This window comes from Argiope bruennichi, chromosome X2, assembly GCF_947563725.1.
Source record: "Argiope bruennichi chromosome X2, qqArgBrue1.1, whole genome shotgun sequence".
NCBI lineage: Eukaryota > Metazoa > Arthropoda > Arachnida > Araneae > Araneidae > Argiope > Argiope bruennichi.
The window spans coordinates 103,049,227-103,066,102 of NC_079163.1; the positions used below are offsets into that span (position 1 = coordinate 103,049,227).

At 30.0% G+C, this 16,876-nt stretch overlaps 1 protein-coding gene across 2 annotated transcripts in view; it reads left to right on the forward strand.

Moving 5' to 3' along the window:
• The window catches only part of LOC129959972 (multiple epidermal growth factor-like domains protein 6), a 350,782-nt gene that overhangs the window by 127,204 nt on the left and 206,702 nt on the right, over positions 1-16,876 (forward strand). The window lies entirely within an intron of this gene.

The window sequence follows — 16,876 nt, forward strand, 5'->3', positions numbered from 1 at the left end:
TCGGACTGCATGAATCATCCGACACTCATAATGGACAAAACTCAAATCCTGTTTACTAGAAACTGTGCTGAAGTAAATAATTTCGATGATTAACCGTATGTAATGGGAATCTTCCGATTGTGCATTTGTTCGATGTTTAGAATTTAGACAAAGTCTACTTTACGTGATGTTGTAACGGGATATCCTATTAAGAATGAAATAATTATATTCACAATTTGGAATCAAATGACTCTGACGACCGTTGAGTTGGAAGCGCAGTCTAAATTTCTACAGCAAGGCGAGTATGTTGATATTCGTGCTCATTTTGCCCTGTACGTTACAATCAAGAAGCGTGATATCATTTACATTAGAACAGAGATTTAATTAGATTAGATAAGTTAGATTAAATATTACGGCTGCTAAAATCTCCTGTAAACGTTACATGCTTCTTCAACGGAATAATAAATAAATAATATTGTATTTGTGAAGAGTATGTAGTTTTGAAAAGTTAGAAATTCGGAGTATCGACTTAATGATGTCTGAAAGAAAACATAGAGCCACTGCTTAAGTTCATTGAAGGCAAAGAAGAAAGAGGTTTTAGCGAGCAAGCGAAATATATTTACTTTGCTCTCTAAAAATGAATGCCAAAGCACACAAACAAGAATATTGTTCACTCTCGGATTCGGAAACCGTCCGCGCTTTTACGCTTATGTCATGAAGCGTTTATTTCATCAAAAAAAGTGAGGGAGTAAAGATGGAAGGAGGAAATGTTTACTTTAGCAATAGGGTGAATTTGGATTATTCATTGAATTAAGTAATGTAATAATTGCTCATATTTTTGAGCATTATCCCGCAGCGAAGTACAATCGTCGAAACGTGCTAAGAACGTGCATCAGGAATACTTATTCATTTTGTTTATTTTCTTGTTTTGTATTAATTAAAAATTAAAAATTTATTTGTTTCAATGTTCTGTAAAATATTTCTTTGTAGACAGCATTTTTTTTATCAAGAGTTGCAATACTAATACAAACAAATATTAATAAAATTAGATATTGGTGGTTTTTAAAAATCGTCTGGTTCGATAGATATTCTACTTTAAATTAAAAAAAATATTTCAGATAAGAGTATTTTGTAAGTGATAATATTTTATACATAAGCAGTTTTTATGTTAAAAATATTATACATGAAAGGATTTTATTCCTCAGCAACATCGGGTATGCTGCCTGGTACAATATAAGAGTGGTAACTTATTACTTGACACTTCAATGTATTTTTAAGTGCGGGAATCATGCCATAAAAAATCACATCAAAAAATCATTTCTTAAAGATTCTGTTCGTCAACTGCATCAGATATGTAATCAGAATAAATGATTTGATGATCTCAATAATCAACTTATAGGTAAAAATTTCGTAAAAAATTATTAAAAATGGTTGTCATACTTCCTAATACTTCCAAACGACACAATTTCAATGAAAACCTTTTAAATTTTGTTTTTATTATTGTTTAGGTATTGGCAATACGAAGGTCTTACAATTATTCATCATTTCTTTAAAAAGTCGGTGGATTGTGAAATAACTGAGAAATTTAATTCTTTAATCATCAGTTGCACAATATAAGCAAAAGGAAACGTATATATAAGGTTTGACAAATAACAATTTCATTCACTCGGAGGACGCAAGAAATTCTTGTGTCTGTCTATTTATAAAGTTATCAGTCTTGGCTGCTACTCAATATACGCTCTCCGTGAGATATGTTTTTCTTTAAGATATGTCTTTCATAAACGTCAACACCAATAAATTACAAAATTGTAGGTAAAAGGCTTATCTGAATTTCTAAAGAAAGAAGGATTCTTCAAAGAAAAGCTGTTTCGCTCATAAATAAATATGTGATGAATTCGCTAGAAACCCTCGCGAAAAAGTGAATGCAAAGATACGAAAAATAAATACAACAAACAATCCATGTGACAGCACTATTAACTGATCCTTTCTTAGATTCTAAGTTTAAAATCAACGCCGTGCCAAGATGTCATTTGCCTGAAACATGCTCTCCGGCTCTTACCTCAAGAAAAATGTCAGACAGATTGGAGACAAATTTAAGCAATGATTTATATTACATATCTGATTTTAATAAATTATTTCAATTTGGCATGGAGTAAACTTGGGTGTGCATGGCAAATTGTTGAAGAAAGTTAAGAAATTTATTAGATTATTTGCACTGGTTTTTGAAAAGTGTCTAAAGGTTTAGGATATTTTATCTGCACAAAATTAAGGTTTATTGAAAACTAGTTGATATACTCATCGTTGCTCCGGATTAATATCATTTCAAGTATATTAATTGTAACATCAAAACCTGTCTTGTATAAAATATTTTTATATACAAAATCCTTTATTATCTATTTTTAAATTAGAATATCAGTTGCACTAGGCGACTATTAAAAACCAATGATAGTTAGTTAATTCACTCCATTAATTATTAATATCTGATATCAAGTGTAATTTATATTAACGTCTCGTTTATAAAGCAACACTTGACCTGTTTTGGGACGGACCTTGTAATTTTGAACCGTGGTTAGATGACGAGGACGGCACCTGAGCTGGCCGCCCCTCTCCGAACTTCCACATCCCGCAGTCGGAGGACGTTTGATCCCGACGGATTTAACGTGCACCATACCCGCTTAGACGACGGTTCTTCGGTGGAATCGGGTCTCAAACCGGAAACCCTCCTGTAAATTTTGTTCACCAATACTGAAGTATATGAAAGGCTCTTTTCGATTGAGCTATTGATTTACGCTAAGTTTAAAGCAATATTAAATCGATTCTTTAGAATCCATAAAAGCACTGTCAAAAGATGTATAAAAATAAAAGAAATTTTAAAGAATAGTAAATTATGGCTCAAAGTAGTGAAAAGACAAAATTTTAATTAATTTATAATCGAATATTCAATTAATTTTAATACCTTAAAAGTTAATTGTATTGTAGTCTTATAGTTCTTGTCTTATATAAGACGTGTGAAAAATGTGATAGAATTTGTATAGTTGTTTAAAAGGAGATGTGGGATGTACATACGTATAAACATGAATAACCACGCTGATTTTTATTAATGTAAAGTTTATTGTATAGAACAGAAGTTGGTTTTGCTGAGACGAAAGAACCGATGCTGTACCTCATAATTAAAAAATTATATTAGAGCCATAAATGCATTTTTACAAATAAAAGAAAATCAAAATGTTGTGATAATGTAATACAATCAATTATATTTTTTAAGATGAGAAAAATTACGCAAAGAATTTCCTTCATTTGTTTTAAGTAATATGAACAATGCTTTATTCTGGGAAATTCTTTGTATTCCCGACTTTTAGATAAATTTTTAATTTAAAGCGGGATTGTATGTTAATATTGGTAATCTGCCTCTTAAATTCGTGTTTTATTTCATTCATATTGGAAAACAATTCCTCGCCTAATTATATAGGCCCAAAGATCTCAAAACCCAAAATTGTAACGAATTAGGTGCGAGAATTGAAACTGAGCTTTTTTTGGTCCAATTCAACTTTATTGAAAATGTATCTGTTATAAAGATTAATAATCGCTATCTTAAGGATAGATAACCATATAAAATATCCGTGGCTGTTGTCCGGCGGGATAGCAGATTTAAATACCATAGGATAAGAAAAGCATAACTTACCAGATGACCTACTATGGGTACTGTAGAAAAAATTATCATTCGTGAACCTTTAGTAGGACTTTATAAAGTCGTCTTGTCTCCATATAAAGCTAGGATTAATGAAACTACTTAATGACAGCTCTTGATCAAAATAACCTTCGGTTTGCATACAAAAAAAAAAAACATTGATAAATGGGGAACAGGTGGAATTTTTTTTATGTTCGCCAAATCAGAAATATCATAAATAATGCTTACTTCTTAGATTCCAAGAATGAGAAAAAACGAAATGCATGGATCTCATTTGCCCTTTCTGTCAAGAACTTTTTGTATAACAACAAGACAAAAAATTATTTTGATTTAGGTAACAGCAAGTTAACAAATTCAGAGGCATTTGAGGTAATTAGCATATCCATTACTTTCACAGCTATTTAGGCAGTTTTCGGAGAAATTTTAACGATGCTGTTGAACGATAATGAACGAAGGTAAACGATTTCAACAGGGTGTAAAGACAATGGAACAACAATACCAGAGCAGATGGGATGTTCCTATAATAGCTAACTGCAACTGTAATCTGCAAAATACTATGCAAATTGAATGCGATTTCAAGTTTACTCAAGAATATCAAACAAAAAAAGCTTTCGGAGTTGAACAAAATAACTGTTCCTTCTGTTTTATTTGATCTTTAGCAATTCTAAATTTTAATTAAGTTGCTGAAGATTTAAATGAATGTTGCTGCTTCGTTTCAATTCATTAAAATGTTTTTAAATGTTAATTAAGTAAAATGCTTTTAATTTTTAACAGTTATAATCTAACCCTAATATATTAACGTATGTATGAACAGTTCTATCTTTTCTAATGAACAAGATTATGATGAGAAAAATTAAAGTCAGATTTGTTTTCAGTACATGAAATACACATAAAATCAGTTAAAAAAAAAAAACTCGTCATCAAAATGTTTGTTGATCTCTGTAGTAGTTAGTCTTAAGCTGGATTAAATTTTTGGTCTTACTCAAGTTAACTTTTAAATTCTTTACTATTATTATTTACTTAAATTTTTATCATTATTAATCTTAAATTATTTATTACTTTATATTAAAACTTACTTATTTTCAGTCAATTTATGTTTAAATGAATGGAAAGTCGTATATATGGTTGCTTGCAATTTTAATATTTGAAAAATAACCTTTTCCTTTCTTTCGATTATCATTAAATGGATTTCTATGTATTTTTAGATTTCGAATCTATGAATAAATTCACACAATAATGATAAATAATTTAGAATTTTCTGCAGAAGTATTGAAAAAATGTGTAATTTTCAATGGGCTTGATGCTATTTTTGTTTTAAATCTGTTATTTTCTACTGTTTACTTGTGTTTGTATTGAAACATATTTACTGCACAAAATTTATCTGATAAAGATATATTTATTGTTTTTGCTTTTGATCCATTTAGTTGTCTTTGTATATTTGACAACCGATTTGTCAATAATACTTTGTTCTGCATAAGAGATGCACAATGGTATATAAATTGTTGGTTATGCAATGGAGTATGCCCGATGATGAATTGAATCATTTTTTATGAACTGTATGGACCAATGAATGGAAGTGATTAATGTTTGTCCACAATATGAAGACCAGTCATTTGTTTGTTTCCATTTCCTCATTCTCCGTCTCCACGGAGAATGTCGTGACCTTTCCATTCTTCCCTTATTTTCGTCTCTAAGATGACATAAAAAAATTTCAAGCGTTATTCCAGAATTCGCCATGTTTCTGTGAATATTATTTGTCATATTTTGTGGAATTTCTCCAGAAAATTGAATCATATTTGAAATCTGAATTCTGATTGTTAAAAATGCTGTATTTTATGTATGTGACCGTCAGGGTATAAAAATGTATAAGGAATTCTATGTAACAACTATGGAAAATATAATATAATGCTTTGGTTTGATTTTACGTATAATTCCTTCAGATATTTTTAAAAATATCCCGTCGTTATTTATTTATAATGAGTGAATGAGTTATAATACTTGAGAAATTTGTTTTTGTTAAAAAGTTTTATTTGAAAAAGTTTTATATGAAAATGTAAGTAACATATAGAATTTTCCTTTGGAAGGTCAAACAGCGCAAGTCTGCGTCAGTACCTGTTGATAAGAAGTAGACTGGATGACATTTTGAATTATTATTAAATGCAAACATCAATATCTACGAAATCTGTTTTCATGTCAATGCAAATATTGCAAACTTTAGCACTTAAATTTACGCATACCACTCTTGAACTTCATCAATGCCTAGGAAAGGCATGCAAATTATTAAAAATATTACTCCTTTTATCTTCTATAAGATGTCTGAATTTCGTATACTGTCAGGTACACTTATTACATGATAACATCAATTTTGTCAGATTGATTCCTTTCGAGGAAACATAACGTGTAGCAAATAATCTCAAGGGAAAAAAAAAGCAACCCTATTACGCTAAAAATTTAATAAGACAAAATATGTTGACGAAAGCCAATGCAATGTTAATATCTTACGTACGAACTATTAAAAGTATTGATAGATAACCAGATGATGAATATTAATTAAAAACATTTTATTAGATGAAGTATAACATTTTATATCAGAAGAATTAGAATTATAACTAATTCAAATTAGGATGATGATATTATCATTTTCAGAAAGATCTGTAGTATTGTTTTTTTTATATTGTGGGTTCATTAATACTCGTTATGTTGGAAGAAGATGCCTTTTATGTAATTTTATATTTTAAGTCCTTTAACCCCTATCGTGGCAAGATTGCTTTTTTGAATTTTTTTAATTTTTTTTTTTATTATTTATTTTATCTTTTTTTGATATTTTTATAAAGTTGTATGTATGGTATACTATACAAAATGAACATAAGGGTTAAAAGCTATTCTGTTAAGTTAAATTATCATAGTTTCTAAAGAAAGTTGCTAAACATTTCTCTTCCATTGTCTTTGCCTTTTCAATAACTAAGTAAAAAACTTTTAATTTTAAATTTTTGTCATGAAAAATCATCTTTTAGTGTTATTAACTTCAAAAAATAATTATATTTGATTATTCTACTATTTGACAGCGTATATAACTGAAAAAATGCTAATTATTTATTTAGCATAAATTTTATCGAGAATTTAAGAGAAATTAAACGATATTGTGTGTAATTATTTTGCTTTTGCTAGCATAAACATGCTCTTAGTAATAAGAAAAATCGGTAAATGCTGATCATATGAATGCTGAGCTTTAATTCTTATGACCTACTTTCTGAATATATTTTTAGAAACTTTAATGCATGCATGCAGTTGTAATATATACATGTATGCTGAATGTTTTCTGAGATAAGCATTTATTTCTTAATGTTCTTAAACATCAAACCAGGCTAACTTACATGCTCTATTTATGTAATTTCACTGCATTTAAAATAAAACTCATTAGAGTTGCTCCATTTTATTCAATAATTTTTATTTCTTTCAAAAACCAGGTGTTTATGGAGCCTGAGAGAGATTTTTTAGAGAGTATTTGATTTTTTTAATACTATATAAACTATTGAATGTACGTTAGTTATTATGATTTCACGAAAAATGTTGGTTTACTATCAACAAAGAAATTACGTAACATGCATGACATAATCTTACAGAAAGTATTTAATAGTTGTATCATTACAAATAGATATGATTTTTAAAGATTCTGAGAATATTCATTAGATAAAAAAATTTTTGACTGCAAAATAAGATTTAGCATCCAATACTCAATAATGTTTCGTTCCTCAGTTTGCTTTTTCGATACTTTTTTTTTCTTTTTAAGACCCAAGAAATAAATATATATATATTGATAGGAAATAGTAGGTTTCTGTTTAGTTTAGTTAAATTGTATTAGTATAAAGCTTTGAAGCAACACTAGGGTTATTATGGGAAGGGTGTAGAAATTTCGAGTTGTGGTTAAATGATGAAAGTAACACCTGAGCCGGCAGTCCCCTATTTATAAGTTTCCGCCTCACAATTATCTGAAAAATAGTTCGCCGTTATGACGGAGATTGCACAGCAACCTCATATACGCCTGAATTAAGATGAAATTTGATTTCGAATCCAAATCACTCCATTGCCAATGCTGTCCAACTTCGTCTCCATTACATTTGTGTCAGTCCGTGAAGACAGACTTAGATCCATTTTTAACTATTAAAGTGCTATTAAAGCTTATAAAAACATTTTTAAAATGAAATATCACACTGATCATCAATAAATTAAAAGCTATATAAGATTAGATGGAATTAATGCACGTCAAAGTACTTAAATTAATTAGTAGCAACGAACTGTATTGATAGTGGCAGTCTAGATTGGTAAATTTTTAATGCTTTGAACCTAAATCAAATTGAAAAAAGTAATGCATTTTTATTCTGAACATATCAAGTTGTTTTAAATCTAGAAAAAAATCTAAAGAAAAATATAAGAATATCGAATAATCTTTCGAAACTTTTCCGTTTCAGATCGAAAATGATGGCAATTTCTGTTTATTGTATTTTTCTTGAATATATTTAGCAAAAAGACGATATAAGAATAATGTTTTTTATTAGTATGGTGAGTTTTATTATCAAGTTGTAAATAGCTAGTTTCAGATCTAATAGAAATGTTCTGGGAATGCTTCAAAAATTTTCCTGTACAATTACTGCACACGAAGTTGTTTAGAATAAACGATGAAGTGTGTTTTTTCCATACTTACCCTGTATATTGGTAACTATCAACAATAACCTAAATCAATTATTCTAGATAAATGAAACTAGATAACTGTAATAAAAATAGTTTAATTCCCATGTGGCTATTTGTGGTGAATGATAAATCTATCCCCTATAATACCCCCTATAATATCTGAAAGAAGTTCAACAAATAAACTATGCAATTTTATTCATTAACCTATTCGAAACGGCATTTTTTTGTTGTTGTTGTTGTTGCTGCAACTCGAATATTTGTCTGCCAACTCGAATGGGTTAAAATTGACTTAATATAACTAAATCCAAAATTGACCCCATAAATTTTACAGCTCTAATGTTCGATAAATTTTTAATTTTTGTGAATTGAAAATCGATTTGTTAGTATAACTTATATATTTCTTCCATTTAATTCAACACATTGAAAAAAAATGTCACAAAATGAAATGATTTTTATGGTAATATAAGGAACTAGAATGCTACTTTAAATATATGTGATAAAATGTAAATGTGTGTGAATATAAATGTGTGTAAGTATGATCCATGTCCAAAAGAAGAAGGAAAAAAAAATTCATGGTAAACATATAGCTATAAGGATAGTTTTTAATAAATAATAAAAAAGAAAAGATTTTCGTAAATTACACATGAAACTCTGCATACAAAATTGAGTAACTTGAAAATAAAATGCATTGATTGTTTTCAGAATCAAATAAAGTATAATAAAATTGAACAAGCGGAACCCAATTTTTTCTAGTTTTACCATCAAAACAAGGAGAAGGGAGGATAAATCCCTTAACGGACAAAGACGTTAGAAATTTGACTCTAGAAAAATAAAGAAACCAATAGCAAAAGTATTTTTGCTGCGGCAGAGTTCTTTGAAACACCATTAAAAATTTATTCTTACTGAACTACGCTTGCAGAGAATACATGGGGGAGTTCCTTGTTCCTTGAGGATTACCCATTCTAGTACAAGAGGCAACGCAATCTTTTGTCTCTGTCACAAATTTGCTTTCTAGTAACTTGTCTAGGTAATTTTTCCTTTTCACTCATGGGAGAGATAAATTTCTTGTCAGGTAAGCGTGTTTTCTTTTTGCAATATTTAGTTGTCTTGTTCTTATCAAGAGTGTCTAAATGCAAGCAAGTATGGGATCTCTTCTGTCGCAGGTGACGAAAGTTTTCTCTGTGGGCTGTTATTTCAGCAAAACAAAGGAAATATCCCAGAAAGTTATCATGTTACTAAAATCGCTCATGGCTGTTTTAGGAAGCAGTTCAGGACTGTTACTGATACTGTACTCGGCGTTCAGCAGATTAGATTTACGTAAAATGTATTCATGGTATTCGCATTCAGAGATAGTCTTACGTCAAACGAATCCTTAAAGAGACTTGAAATTAGATCCCATTTGGTATTAAATTTTAATAATGGCATTAACAATGCGACGAGCCTGAGGAGCTGTTTTGGTACAAGGGCAATGCCGGTATCCCACATAATAAATTGACAGATTTCTCTACCAAAGTAGTTACGTTTTCCGAGCAAAAAATTGATGCTATTGTCTTGTCCATTCTACATACTACTGCATGCGTCGGAAAAATAGGGAGCAAGAAATTTTTAACAATTTTAACGAATCTTCAAATGAATTAATCTTCGTAAAGTTAAATCTGAAAATTAAATATAAAATTTTTTTAAATTATGCGAAAAACGTGGCTGTTTGGGATTTTTTATTCAAAGTCGAACCAAATTGAAACTTTTCTTTCCCATATGCGGAACGAAAAAAAAAGTCAAAAGTTGAGATGGTTTCGACAAAATTGGAACATCTGATCATTTTATATTGCACGTTTTTTTTTATTAACAAAAATTGCATTTCAGACGGATGTTGTTAAAAATTATTTCTAATAATTAACGGAATAATTGCGGTGGTGGCATGCGGGTCCTTTCTGTTTGTATGTCTGAAAAAGATCAAAGATTAGACGTGGCCTTTCGTATTAATATTAAACAATTTCTTCCCTTGCCATGTACTAGATAATCCTAGTACACTTGGAACTCATTTCCGTTTGCTTTCGTTCTTAACTGAACACGCCCTTTCAACTATCGTAATCATATTAAATAACGCTTGGTAGCAGCAGAAGCCTCACCCAGCAATTGTAACATCTAATTTAATAAGAGGGCGTAGATTAGTTCCTATTAGAAAGGCAAGTCCAAGGCCGTCATTTCTTTCAAAATATTGGTATATAAATTATGAATTAGGTATAGCACGGACTGAAAATATGCAGTTCTTCGACAAAACATCCCGTTAATTTAATGTGACGAATACAATTACTACGGTGAACATTATAGCCCTGATTTTGAAATTAAAAGTTCTTGGTCTCATCCTCAGTGTCAATTCTCAGAAATTATTACTCGCTTTCTTGGAGCCTAGAAGCGTAGGAGTAGATTTATTTAAGCACACATTCCGTTACATTATTGCCAGTTATTGTGCGTGGGATCTCGACAGTTAAATGTCATTAATTGCCGCAGTTTCTTCGTTGACGTTGGTACAAAGCTGTCAGCTGAGAAATCGGTGGTTTCGTTGAGTGCGATTTTCGAGATTGTAAATTTTGCAGATAGAGCGTATTTGGGAAACCACTCAAATAATTAAAATAAGTACATACAAATGGCAAAAATCAGTTTTCAAAGTTAAAATTATTTCTTTGAAATCGAATACAATTTTCATTAGTTGACGAAACAACGAAATTTTAAGAAATCTGCGTCTTTCAAAATTTGATCTATTCCATTAAGTCCATATCAAGTCAGGGCTGCGGTTTTCCACTTTTGTAGAGTAAATGCTTGGAGAAAAGAGTGAAGGATTAGATATCTTCCTCGAAATCAGGCCGAGGCTTAAAATTAAGAGGCCATTTAAATTCCCTCGCATTAAAACGCAAGTCTAGTTTATTAAATGTTATCCGGTAAAACTCTTCATTTGTACACGTGTAAAGAAATAAATAATTTATAATAGAAATTTATTTAGTTATAATAATAAGCGTAAATGCATAAAATAAATGGCACACATTTTTCAATTGTAAAGGAAAACAAGTATTAATAGTTAATATCGAAATCATGTGTTTGAAGTCAAGTGATGAACAAAGTTACATTTTTTTTTACTAAATAATTCATAGTTAAGAAATTTGATCATTATAATTTTTAATAAGTTTGAAAAACTGATTATAAATTATTTGTCTTCAAAAATTGTTAATTTGTCATAAAAAAATTGATTTTTTAAAAACTATTTTAAGTCTTAAAACATACCTCAAATAGCGATTATTTGTATTCAAATATTCAACTAGCGAATTGAAAAGTTCTGATTCTTTATTCGATTAAATGACTAAAATAAAATGAACTTCAAAAGGTAAAAACGCTAATATAAAATTTATTGAACAGTGCCTGCTCTGTGCTCAATTAATCAGGATATTATGGAAATATCGAAATTTTTCTTTTTATTTGAAATATATAAATTAATAAATAATTTGAATTAATAGTTCTTTTATTGATACTCCGTGTTTTTAAGGAGATATTTTTCTGAATCTCGGTTAATTTTTGAGTATCCTTATAAATTTTCGGTTTTGCATTTCATTTCTTGTGAATCATTTGACTTTGGCTTCGCCTTTATTGTGAATGAAAAATTTTTCTTGGATTTTAACTCAAAAGAAAGAAATTAAAAGTTTCTAAAATATTTTTTTTATTATTTACTTTTAAATATGAGAACTGGAAGGATGTGAAGTGCAAACAATTGCATAAAGAAACTAACTAATAATATGTTGTTGAAATAACGTATTTTTGTTTTCTTTCACTTAGGAAATATAGGGGTTTAAGGTTTAAATGAAAATTTAGATAGTGTGGTTGATCAGAGGATAAAAAATGTACGAAAAAAATTTGGTACTATTGAAAAGTTAATATTGGTGTAAAAATGTACGTCGTAAAAATCAAATAACATAATAATTTATGTATGAATTTATTGAAGCAAAGCATTGAAGTTTCTATTAATTTTTAATTATTAAAAATTTAATAGAAATTTTGAAAAACCTTTTTCAGTGAGCATCTACTTTGTGCCAAATTTGGAAATTTTAGTCCAACGGGTTGCTCTAGAAATCGCTTTATTTTTTGCCGTTACTCATTTGTTTATACAATTTTTGTATCATGCGGTTTATTAAAAATATGCGAACTAAAAAAATTATCATTTTAAAATTAATTTTAAAAGCGAAACATAAGATATTTTGTTTTTGAATGAGCAAAAAAATTTATCATTATTAAAACTTACCTTTGGGATTTATTGCTCATTTAGTATTTTGATATAAATGGTTTAAAAATATAAAATTCATCGGATGTAAACTCGAAATTTCATGGAGATCAATGGAAGGGATGATATGGCAAGTCATTTATTAAGGAATAAGTCAAGTTGAATGCCAAACATTAAAAGGTTAAGAACCGCTACCAAATACATCTGATTATCTCTCTTGTCATCGTCCTCATTTAATGCAATTTGTGGAATATTAAAATATGCTGAAATATTCTAGGGACAATTAAATATATTACGTAAAGATTATAATTTATGAAAGCTATAGGAAGGACAGCTGCAATTAATTCGAGAGTGTATCTGAAAATATTTAAATTTGATGTACCATCTATTTGCGTTGATTAGTACGTTTGATGATTTGGTAAACATAAATTATTAGTTATGCGCATGTTAATTATGCATACATATCTTTTACATTACAACTAGAGCTAAATGATAGCTACCAATAATGCCATTGGTTCTTATGAATTAAGAATACATCGATCCGAAAGTGGAATAGATTTCTGGACGTGGGTTGTGGGGCGAGTTAATTGGCGGCTATAAACGTGGGCTAACCCTAGAATTTTAAGCTAATTGGTATGTGCGCCTGATAACCTTTACTGGCTCTTTTGCACCACCCTTTAAGAAATTTTTCTTCCTACGTGTCATTTGTTACCTTTCAAACTATATGGCCAGCCTCTTTAATTACAATATGATGTCAATCGGAATTCAACAGCCGGTCATCGATTCATGTAAAAGTCAGTTGGGGGAATGAGGAATTCGATGCATTAAAGATTAGGTTTCCTATACGCTTTCGAATCCATTCGTGGGAATCGTAATTGTTGAAGGATTTCGATTAAAATGATTAATGTTACTTTGGGGATGTATTCTGACTTAATGCTCCTTTCTTTCCTAAATACTGTAGTTTACTTCAAAATTGAAATAATATTTTATTTTTGCACTGTCATCGAAATGTTATAGGATCAGTTAGCTATAAAATAAGTTCTGAGAATTCTTACTGACCATCTTTGGAAGATACTTTTGCGGTCTTTCTATGAGCAATTCAGTGAGAGGAAGGAGAAAGTGTGTTTTGGGACTAGCAGCAAGTATAGAGTGGAAATGGTGGAATCCTTTTCATGTGGAATGCATTATTGATTCAAATGTGTTCTTTGATTGAGTTCGCGAATGTTATCAGAGTAGTATGAGTAATAAGTAAATCGAATCGTATTTAATGTAAATACTGGCCTCTGAAACAAATGTGGATTTAGGCGACCTAGTGGTTATGATCTCGGATTCGGAACAAGAGGATTTCTGCTGTAAAATCCAATTCCAATGAAAATCTGTTGATATGTGAACCTTAATTAAATTTGAGTCAAAAGTCAAACATCATTCGTTTCATGAAGTGTGAACATTCATGAAACGAACTCGTCCTCGTTATCTGACAACTGTTCTGAATTATGGAATCATCCTCAGATAACGTGTTGCTTACAAATATGACGTTAGCATAACTAAACTAGACCGAATAATAAAAAAAGATTTTTCTCGGGTACTTAATAGGTATACTTGATGAATTATGATCTAGAAATTTGATAAGCTTTTTTATAAAAAATTCTTTACAAATATCAATAGCTATAATAAGATTTTGGCTCTTTAATCATCTCGACTGCTCTACCATTCTTTTCGAAAGCCCAATCAAAGAGATATAAAATATGCTGGAATCTATCAGTTAATTGTATACTGATAGACTAGTGTGTCCGAACTTATTAGAGATTCTTTTATTTTATATAACTCCTATTTGGAATACATAATTAGTTTTTTCCCAAAAATAATTGAAAATTTAGGCATGAGTGAATAAGAAATTATGATTGAATTACTGCGTTAAAAGAATAAAAAATCCTACGTATACAAACTTATTTATTTTGTGTTGATAGATATTCATGTCATTGCTTGCTTTGAGCTAACACATCACCTTAAATTCTCAGCTGTTAACTCCAAGTCTAACATATTACTATCAAACCTACCCACACAGAGGGTATCTCAAAGATGAAGATGAAAACTTCCAGTATACTGGATGTTCGTTCTTGTTCCCTGGTGAATACAGTAATGGCGTGATTTTGAGTTACCTCCACTCTAATAACGGGTCATACCTCCTGCAGAACGGGTTTCACCATGATCTGTGATGGCCATTAGGGCAAAATCAAAATTCCCCACCAGAGTGCCATTGCGACTATGATCATCATCATTCAATTTGTCACGGACTCTATGGCAAAGTGAAGAAAAGCTCTTTGGTCGTTTCAGTTATAATTAAACATGTTATATTTGAACATTTTTTGTTATGGTCGATGTAGAATTATTGTGGCAAAAGCTTTAAAGCAAAGTTTCTAAAATTTTGTGGTGGATCTATTTAAAGGTAATGTAAAATAACAAAAGACAGGCGCGGAGACATGAAAAAGCACAAAAATAATAATTTTATATGAAATACTAATTTTCGCTTTTAAATCTCTGCAAAGATATATAAATAATCGTAAGAAAATTCTTTTTTTTTTAATAATAATGATTAAATATTCAAAGATTAATTTGGAAAGAGCAAAAAGTAATGAAAAAAGCATATAAAGTGAACTGTTTTGGAAAGTTGGGTCCTATATATTTAAGGTTGAAAATTGCCGTTTCGACTATTTGAAATTCTAGTGAAAAGTTACATTCTCTATATACAAATACAAAAATGATAACTTTACAAGTAGGTAAATGCATGTAAATAATGTTAATAGAAAAATGATTTCGGTAATAATTATTTTAAATCACAAAATTGTAATATTGTAGTAAATCACAAGATTGTAGCAACTAAAATTCAGAGCTATGGTAAAAACTGGTTTAGAAACTTGAATGTCGTATAACAGAATCGCATAATTATGTATAATGAATAGAATCGAATTTCATATACTGTGTAGTATATTATACTGACATTAAAAGCTTAAAGCATTCTTTTTTTCCTCCTTTCTTAAATTACGTAAATCGATAGACACTTCTCCCATTTAAGTGCTACATTTCGATTGAATTGCATCCCTTAAAACAAAACCTCATTTTTCCACGTTAAATTCAGGATAAAAAATGTATTTTGGATATATAAAATACTATCATCAGAGCTATTTTAATATACATAAATAAAAATAATTAAAAATAGTTTTGGCAATAATTATGCACTTTTTCTAGAATGAATTGAAAGGAAGATAGCAGATGCGGTCGAAACTTATATAGAAAGTTGACATATAAAACCACACCATGAATAAAAATAAACTTTTGTCGTTTATATAATATGTATTTTACACTCGAATGAAGAGTCAATTAAGTTTTCTATTCTTTTGAAAGCGTAAATAATTTCAGCACCTCTCCCATTTATTTAAGTGCTATGTTTCGATTGGATCCCATCATGGAACCTCAGTTTTTCCCGAAATTCAAAAGAAAAGCTGTATTTGGAAATATAAAATACAATCCTTACAACTAAGTAAATATAGGCATATAATATTAACTAAGAAGTGATTTTAATAATCTTTATTTACATTACTAATATAAATTGGAGTGGGTGTAACAGATGTGATTAAAATTGATATGAAATGTTTGGATTTACCATGATAAAACCATACCATGAATAAAAGATTCGAATTTCTTGAACTAGGTAATATTTTGCACTAATGAAGAGTCCTTAAAGTTTTATTTTGAAAGCGTAAATCATTTTAGCGCTTCTCCCATTAAGTGCTGCCTTTTGATTGGATTCCCTCCCCTAAAACGAAACCTCAATTTGCAGCGACAGATTCCTTTGGTTGCTTTTTTCTCTCTTCGCTCTTGTGATGGCGATGAATCATGGATGCTGTGACGCAACCCGCGCGCATTGAAACATGGTCCAAAACAACTTCATCACTTCTCCCAGATCATTCCTTAGCATCCTAATGTTCGAAGGAAGAACCAGTTGCTCCTCAACCATCTACCCGTAACTCGTGTTCGCATCTGTTGGAGGATATAGCCAGTATTTATTAGCGTCATCACTTGACAATTTCGTTTCTTCTTTTATTTTTCTGTTGTGAATCCACCGGTTTCTGGGCTTAAGGTTCCACCTCATGTTTTATTCACTGGCCTTAGAAATTCCTGTGATTCAACTATACCTTGGCAATACCTCTAAAACTCCTTCACTCCTTTTTGACTTGCCGGCTTCGCGTTGTTCT